This window comes from Chenopodium album, chromosome 14, assembly GCF_948465745.1.
Source record: "Chenopodium album chromosome 14, dcCheAlbu1.1, whole genome shotgun sequence".
In the NCBI taxonomy this organism is placed as follows: domain Eukaryota; kingdom Viridiplantae; phylum Streptophyta; class Magnoliopsida; order Caryophyllales; family Amaranthaceae; genus Chenopodium; species Chenopodium album.
In genome coordinates this window covers 46,277,797-46,287,144 of record NC_137847.1, presented here as the reverse complement: position 1 = coordinate 46,287,144, position 9,348 = coordinate 46,277,797, and the positions used below count along the sequence as shown (strand labels likewise).

Here is a 9,348-nt window from a genome sequence, read left to right as displayed (position 1 = left end):
TATATATATAATTTGTCTCTAAAATGTCAACTAATTCGAATGAAAAATTAACATTGCATGCGGAAGGTCCAAAGGGATGGACTTTCAATATCATTAGATTGTCATGAATCTATTGATATATGTGAACATCATTCTAATTTGAAAATTTTGACAAAGTCACCATTTAGAGAAATGATGATGTGAAATCAAGGTCGAATACATATCGACACTACAAGAAAAAGGGGTATTAGCGACTGCCAAAGTAGTCGCAAATCTGTCGCAAAAATGGATTTGCGATGGATTAGCAACTACTTTGGTTAGTTGGCAAAGACCTCGTCGCAAATCCATTTTTAAGACTAATTTTTGAATAGTCGCAAATTTAGGGACAGATTTGCAACGACTTTGCAACTGCTATTTAGCGACTAACTTTCAAATTTTAGCAACTAAATCATTGTCTGTCGTAAAATATATGTGACAGATTAGTGACTACCGGAACTAATGTTTTAAAACTACTTTTGCGACGGATTAGCAACTACAAGACCAAATTTTGCGACTACAAGCCCAAAATTTTGCGACTACAAAGACTATTTTTTTGCGATGGATTTGCAACTGAAGACCAAACTTTTGCGACTATTGAGACTAATTTTTTTCGCGACGGATTAGCAACTACGAGACCAAAATTTTGTGATTACAAAGACTAATTTTTTGCGATAGGTTAGAGACTACTAAGATCAATTATTTCAACTAACCAATTAGTCTCAATAAGAAATCTACAATCGCAAAATTTTTGCGACTGATTATTAATGTTTGAAGACCATAATTTAGTGACGACTAATATCAATCACAAAAAAAGGTACCCACGCAAAAATTCAAATAACCAAAATTTTAACTTTATTCAAATATCCAAAATATCATCATCAATTTTTGTATCAATGTATTAAAAAACAATATTGATAACCATAAGACTAATTGTTTCAAAATTCACCTCTCATATGACAAATAAGATCTAATGACAATATACAATATGTAGTAGGGTGAGAAGTAGGATCTTTCTTGTAGTACATTTGTAAAGCACTCCCTATACCGTAGACTTTTCCATTCTTTTTCTTATCTACAACCTCCAAGTAGACTTTGTCGGGGTTTATCTCAACTCCTTTGTTCTTATATTCCTCAAGTTTTTCCATATATTCTCCCTGCATTAAGATATATATTAGTAACTATGGTCTCAATTGTTAAACTTAAGAGACTAAAAAAAAAGGCAACACTTATAATAAAATAATTAATATAAACAATTATTAGAAAAAATTTCGACAGAATCTCCTTTGTAAATTGAACAATTCCCTCCAATAGGGTATGGCTTCAAAACCTGTTTCAATTCACATTATGCCATACCACGTTAATCATTTGATTAACGCCGGCCAATTATTCTCATCCTCCAACTCAATCACACAAACAAATAAATAATCTATAATATCTAAAAACATTAACTACCATATATTTTTTTGTAATCTTAGCAAAATATACAAGTATAGTCATACCTTGACTTGATAATTCTTTTCACCCATCAACTTAATTTCATCATTACCCACATCAACGGAACGAGTGCTCTCATATACTTCGGCAGCAATTGGTAAAACTCCATCCTTTTTCTTTACTTTATTAGAAGAAGTTGTTAGCACTAAAAAAATAAACAAAAAAAAGGGGGACATATAAAAAGGAGGAGTAGGGATTGGCTTAGTTAGGTATTATGTGGTAATTGTATCCTTTAATGTTCTTTCTGATTTATTTTACAAAAAGTAGCCTAACTTCCCTCATTTTCTTTACTGTTCTTTCTGATTTATTTTGCTCTTGCTTTAGTTGTGAGAAATCGAGTGAAAGTAGTAGCAGTTCGTTACATAATGGAGGATAGTTCATAGAGCCTATAAGTAATGTCTTATAACAGAGCATAATACCACACACTTGATTTATTCCAAATTTTTAATCCAAAAACTCTGCTGAACTACAATGAACCAAGGAGCCGGCATGCCACGTAGATTGACACCTATACAAGGAGGAGAAGAATGAACAAAGCAGCAATAGCACATCACAGCACACCAAGTGACAGCAGCCCACCAAATTATCACACATAGGACAGGGGAGTAGTTGAGATCCTCTGTCAGCATTGTACATATAACAAGGGGAGAAGGGGAAATGGGATTGGTAGCTAATTTCTTATGTAATTCAGTATCCCTTGAGATTTTTGACCTAAAGTCACAGCCTTAGAGACTGGTGGCCTGAAGTCACCCTTGTAGTAGCCGTTTTTGTTAGAATGAAACCCATCCTTTTTTCCTCAGTTTCTTATTTCTTTAAAGTTTGCATCATTATTGCTTGTTGTCTTATTTTCTGGTGAGTAATAGTCTAGTTCGTTACATGAACACATAAATAATGGCTAATACCAGCAGATACAACCACACATTGCACAAATATAGTTCAGAGACCCTATATATAACATCTCAGAAGAAAAAAAAAACAAGCCTACAGGGGCTACAACTATATCAAGTATGAAGAATATTACAAGAATAACTTTGAACAAGCTCTAAAAAGCACCACACCACAAGAATAGCTTTGAACTCAACTCATCCAATACAGAGCTAAAGATAAGTGTCAAAAAAAATGAACAACTTTTCAACAAGATTGACATAGAATTTGACACTAGTGATCTGATGGGGTCCAATTACCGGTCCAGGAGTTGGAAAATGGATAAATCTACTTAAACATATACGATTATTGCATCCAGAATATTTGATTTTAGAGTATAGAGTGCCCCTGTTGCATCCAGAATATTTGATCACTCATGCTTGAAAATCTGATTCTAGTATAGATAAACTTGCTAGAAAAACATAACAGATTAAAATAACAATAAATTATCCAACCAACAGATTAACATAACAACACACTAACAACAGATCGAATGAGGTGCATCAATCCATAGGACATGTAAGTTTTGTTATAGGTTTTGGCTTAAAGTTTAAAAAAAAATTATGACAGTTAATGGATGCACATGTAAGAGGCCATTGATCTAATTATCTCGGGACATAGGAAATGGAACTCTTCTCTAATATGAATTTCTTTCGACAGAGATTTAGAGACTCTACCAGGCCATGCTTTCCACAGAAAATTAAAGGCTCAAAGCTAATATTCAAACATATAGCTTCACTAGTTTAAGAGCAATGAACACAAGAACATGTCTCAAATTGTAAACATACCTTAAACTCAATGAACCAATGATTCCTAACCATACTCCTCAATACTAGTAGCAGCACACTCAACTCCCATTCATCCACCAAATGCACCACACACCAAGCCACTATTCCCCCAACAACAATACCAACAACCATGCAGTAGCCACGCAACTAGCAGCCACGCATTCACATCCCATCAATGCACCACCTACTTCTCCCTTGCACCCATTCAAGCAACCCACCGCATTTATTGTCATAACAACCAACCAGCAGCAAATTAGGCTAAAAAATAGAATAAAGTTAGAGCAAAACAAGAATTAAATAGAGTTCGAGCGAACCTTAATACCCTTTATCCATTAATTACCCAATTAGAATTACACTCTAACCAACGAACCCCCCTTCTTCAGAAAATATATATTTAACAACGAACTAATAAAGAAAAAAAATATAGGGGTCGAAATAACCAGAATTGGGATTCATACATTGAAAATAATTAGGGATTTTAGCAAACTCAATCAATTTGAATGATTTTTCATTAATTGATTTAAATTACACCATGGAAACCAAATTAAAATCGATAATTAGACAAAAAATTCAATGATAACCCTAACATTCATACTTGGCAAATTACAATAAGCAAAGATGGAAAGGACTTCAAGCATTTAAACAAAAAATTACAATTGATGAATAAACACAAGGCATTAAGAGTTACAGTTATTTTTATTTTTTATTATTTTTTTTATTTTTATTTACGAGTAACTGATTAATTTAGTTGTTTAATTTTTTTAATTTTTTTGTGTGGGGGTACCAAGGGTTTTTTATTTTCTTTTTTTAATAAATTTTAAAAACAATAGTAATGACTACCGATTTTTTTGCAATATTAGTCGCAAATTTTAAATTAAAAAAGTTTGAAAATCATTAACCCAGCACTACAATTTATAGTCGCAAAACTTATAACAGCGTCGCAATTTAGCAACAATATTGCAACTATTGCAAAATGAGTCGCAAAATTTGCGACTACTCGTCTCAGTCAGTCACAAACATAGTTTTTGCGACCGATTATTATAGTAGTCGCAAAATTCAGTCGCAAATTAGCAACCGCGTAGAAACTAGTGCAAAATTAGTTGCAAAATTTGTGACTGCTCGTCTTTTTCACTCACAAAAATATTTTTTGCGACTGAATATTAGGGTAGTCGCAATTTTTTGTTGCTAATTCCTCTTTTTCTTGTAGTGCGATGTAAGAAAACCAAAGGTTCAAAGGCTAGAGACGGACAATGAAACTTCATTTGTAAAATGATCACATGTTATTAGTTGAAGCTAAAATGTGAAAATTTTGAAAATTTCAAAAGGTTCAGTATCAACTCGACAAGATAATGATTACATTACAATATGATTGTAATTATGAAAGTTTGTGTGGGGAATATTTCAAGCATTATGACCCCAAACTTGAACCCCACTGTGATCATAAACTAAAGTATGGTGGCGTTCCAAAGGGAAAGAAAAGAGAGCAAAAGAGTCGCCAACAAGTTTTAGGAACTTGTAAACCCAAAAGACAATCCAAAAGGACCATCAACTCCATAAGGTCTTGAACCAAACAGGGTTCGGGGATGAGGGTACGAATCCAATCTACAAAAGAAAGGACCCGCCCTATAAAATAGGCCTCTACTTTGTTCTGCTCGTATTCATGCGCGCTTTTCGAATAACATACAAACATTATATTAATCCTACCCTGTTTATCTATGTTGGTTGAATATTAATGCACAAACAATACTATTATTGGCGATCACTTGAGTTAAAATCACATTAGCCTAAACCAAATTATTAATTATCTTATTAAGCGTGATTTCAAGTACAAATTCCCTTTAACAATCATAAAAGGTGTGATCAAGCAATAACAATAAAATATAATATCAAGCAACATAAATAATAAACAATAAGCATGATAACGATGATAATAACATGATAAGGCATAATAAAGCTTAATAATAATAGCAAGATCCTAGGCATGACACTAACAAGATTAATAACAAATCCTAGCATGTCACTAAGCAATAAAGATTAAAGCTTCAAACCTAACATGGTACTAACATGATATTAGAAAGCATAAAGGCATCCTAAACATGATACTAGAAAGCATAAAATAACATCCTAACATGATACTAGGAAGCATAAAATAATAATAAACATGCTTTCTACATTGAAAGAGAGTAATAAGATTACATACTTTGAAGCCTCGTACCTCTTTCTAATAACAAAATACACAAGTTAGTAAACTTCAATGAAAATAATAAAGATTAAAAGGATTAAATTGAAATTAAATTAAATAAAGTTTTGACTAGATTTGGACCAAACCCTCAGAAATATCAAACCTTGCACGTCTAGGGCGAAGGCAACATCGAACTTGGCTAAGTGACTCTAAGTCTTGTGAATGCGGAATTGTGTTTGCAAAAAGGTTGGTTTAGAAAGAGAGGGAGAAAGAATAAAGCTATATTGCTTAAAGAGAGAATAGAGAGAATTGATAGTAAGAATTGATGAATGAAAAACAGAGATTCGGGACCCTATTTATAAGGAAAATAGTGCGGAAAATTACAGAATTTGATAAGGAATAAAACTACACGATGTCGCCAGGAATTGACTCTGTCGCGACGCGACAGGGTCTGTCGCGAGGCGACAGCCTTGTCGTTTGGCGACAACCTGTATTAGCGCGTTTTTTCCACGCGGAATCCAATCTTTAATCAACTTGATCTACGGAATCCGTACAGAAGATAAAATACGTATTTTTAAGATAATAATAATAATAATAATAATAATAATAATAATAATAATAATAATAAAACAATGTTTTATTCCAAATAAAAGTCCATTTAAAATAAATAATTATTAAATCTAATAATATTAGAATTAAAAAGAACCTTCTAGAAACTTCTAGAAAATTATAATTAATCCTAATAATTTTAGGAATAATAATTAACATTGGGCCCTCCTCTAGATCATTGGGCCGTATATAAATAACTAACCGGGCCCAGTTTAGTCTTTTGGCCATAACTTCCTCAATATTTATCGGAATTGGGCTTATAATATATCGTTGGAACGGTCTTTTCGAGCCCCATCCAACTACACTATTATTGGACCTTAATTATGGACCAAACTAAACTGGTTTGGCTATTTTCAAATAGATAGAGTTATTTTCGAAAATAGAGAGAATAGAATTTTAAAACTAAACCGCAACACTTGACTTTCAACCACTTTCACCTCATTCGATTATGGTTTGACGTGAAAGGCTTTTATCACTGGGTTTGGTTTTGGGGAGACACAAATGGGTGTCTACAGTTTGAGTCAAGACATTTACTTGGCAATATATATTCAATTTATTGCGATATGATCGTGACAATGAGAATTCAAGCCAAGACCTTGATAAACATCCAAATGTTGTGAAATCGTTTTACAACAAACTCCAAAGGAAAAACCTTGTGAAGTGTTTATGAAAAGGGGCTATCAATCTATATGAGATATATTTTGATAATAGATGAGAATTACCTATCTTCCAACCATTATTCAGAGGATATACTTTTAAGATAAGCTACATAACTAAACAAAACTACATATGTCAAATCAAAATGTAGCTAAGGCTTCATATGTGATATGGATAAGAAAAGTTCTTATAAAGTCTTTCTACAAAGCAAGGAATAAATTTGCATTAAATCGTTTAACGCACGTACAATTCCTATACAAAGCACGGGGTACTACTACACAAGTCATACTTAGCACAAAATGTTTGTTGCTCAAGTAGATGCCCTTATGGAAAACATATCATTTCCAAAGGTCAAGTGGGAGTAGCGTAAATCTCGAAAGAGTTCGAGAAAAGCAACAAACAAACATGGTTCAAACCATGGTTGGTCACCCTATGCTAATTATGCCTCTTCAAAAGGCAAGTGGGAGTATAAGAATCTCAAAAAGTACGAGAGCCTTGAAAGAGTTCAAGAAAAGCTAATTCGAAAATCTTGAAGAAATTTGAGAAATAATCGAATAAAAGCAACAATATGAGCATGATTCACCTCATGTTACAAATGACAATGCGTGGTCTCATTAAGTGTAATGGGAATAATAACCATGTGTCGTAGGTAGTATATTCCAAGTGCATATCCTCTATTGTCATTTCTCATTGAAAACTAAACAAAGTTGTTGTACAGGTTTCAATTTTTGCATAAAGACCCACAATGATGACTAGCATACATAAAACTTAGCCAAAGAAATATGATTTCATATTGACTAAGAGTTCTAAAATATTTATTTTGGAACATGATGATTATGCAAGTAATAAAGATGATTTGAAAAGTTATAACTCTAAGTGGTTTAAAAACCATGGAAATCTTAAATAGATTCTAAGTCTATAACCAAGTGTATGACACTTGATTAATTTGCCTAATTGGGTGAGACCCATTATAAGCAAAACAGACAAGAAAAAAAAATGTTTTCTAAACAAAGCAGAGACTTGTTAAAGGATTCAACAAGTTCATAGTATGACTATAACTACGATGAAACCTTTACATTAGTCATGTTGGATCTATTAAAGATATTTTAGTGACTTCTACCTTATGAGATTTGGTAGATGGATTTCAAAACGCTTTCTTGAAATTGTTCATGAAAGAAGATTTGTATACGATACAATTAGAATAGTTTTGAAAATCCAATAATCCTAAAGGATGCATAAGAGGTCCATTTATGGATAAAAGTAAGCATCATGGAGTTAAAGTCTTCAGTTTAATGAGTTAATCAAATCAGTTAATATTCTCGTAAAATGAAGATGTTATGTATACAAGATGTTTAGTGAGAGCTATGAAGTCTTCTTGGTCCAGTAAAAAGAGCAATTATTCATTGCTTAAAAGGTCGAGAAATGGTTAATGCATTTTGTATGAAAAACCTTGAAGAGGAAGATGAGTACAGTTAGGAGTCAAGATCTGTTGAGATAGGTCTCGAAGGATATTTGAGTTTGGTTAAGAAGCTTATATTGATAAGATTCTTATGAGATTCAACATTATATTGAAAAGAGTTTAATTCCCATATAACATGGCACATTGCTTAAAGATTCAATGCTTTGACAAAGGTTGATGAAATTAAGTTTTTGAGTGATGCTCCTTATGCATTTTTCAAAGGATGCATCATGCATGTCATGGTCTATGCTCGTCTATTTGATTCGCATGTTTTAAGAACAAGTGATGATAGATTTCAATCGAAATCCAATGTAAACATTGGAATGCAATTAGAAATTTTTGATTCCCAGTAAAAGGATGAAGAAAAGTTCTTAGTGTATGGAGCTGAATATTATTATTAAAATTTAGAAATTGCAAAATTCATATTTATGAGAATGTCTCATGAATTATACTTACTAAACCCCTTCCATAACCAAGGTATGAGAGTCATACTACGGTTCTTGGATTGAAGCAAGTTATGTAATTTAAGTTGTATATGTTTTAAGAAAACATGTTACATAAGTAATACATCAACTTGCAGAATTATGTTTATCAATTGCAACAAAGTTTCAATCTTATTTAATTATGGTTTTGAAATTAAATAAAATGTCCAAAATAAATATGAATTGATGGGCTTATCAGGTTGATGACCTAGTGAATGAAACCCCACAGGTGAACTAAATTCATACATTATTTAAGTTCCTAGTTTGAAATCATTAAATTGGACATAAATGATTTCAATAAATGGACAAGCATGTAAGATTGATTGGATGGCACAGTTTCATGGGCTATAGGGGCATAGTGATGCTCGGTCAATCACATGGATATGCATGGATGATGCATGATCGAACTATTGACCTACTTTAAAGTTCAAGTATAAAGCTTCCGGATACATTAGTGGATTCCTTTGACATGAGTGGAACACTGATTCCATTCAATGATTTATTTAACTGTGGTACATTCAAACGTCTACCCGTAACTAGAGATTATAAAGGATGTTTCCAAGTTACTTCAAAAATTGAGTGGGAGCTTTGGTTGCCACAAGATTGGATTGAGTCTACCTATTTAATTAGGAATACGTCATCGCGCCTTGAAGAGGGAGGATTTAGTGAATGCGTGGCCGCGCTCAAATGTATTACTTAGTAATTATTTGTTTTTGTAATTCTAACTCAGATTTC

The 9,348-nt window shown here is 32.7% G+C and overlaps 1 long non-coding RNA gene across 1 annotated transcript; it reads right to left on the bottom strand.

Annotated features, from left to right (window-relative positions):
* Positions 1-1,032: 1,032 nt before the first annotated feature.
* LOC145579345 (uncharacterized) lies at positions 1,033-3,293 on the bottom strand. Its single transcript, XR_014099133.1, has 2 exons — positions 3,225-3,293; positions 1,033-1,172 (listed from the first exon to the last, which is right to left on the bottom strand). It is a non-coding gene; the product is annotated as an uncharacterized LOC145579345 (long non-coding RNA).
* Between the last annotated feature and the right edge of the window lie 6,055 nt (positions 3,294-9,348).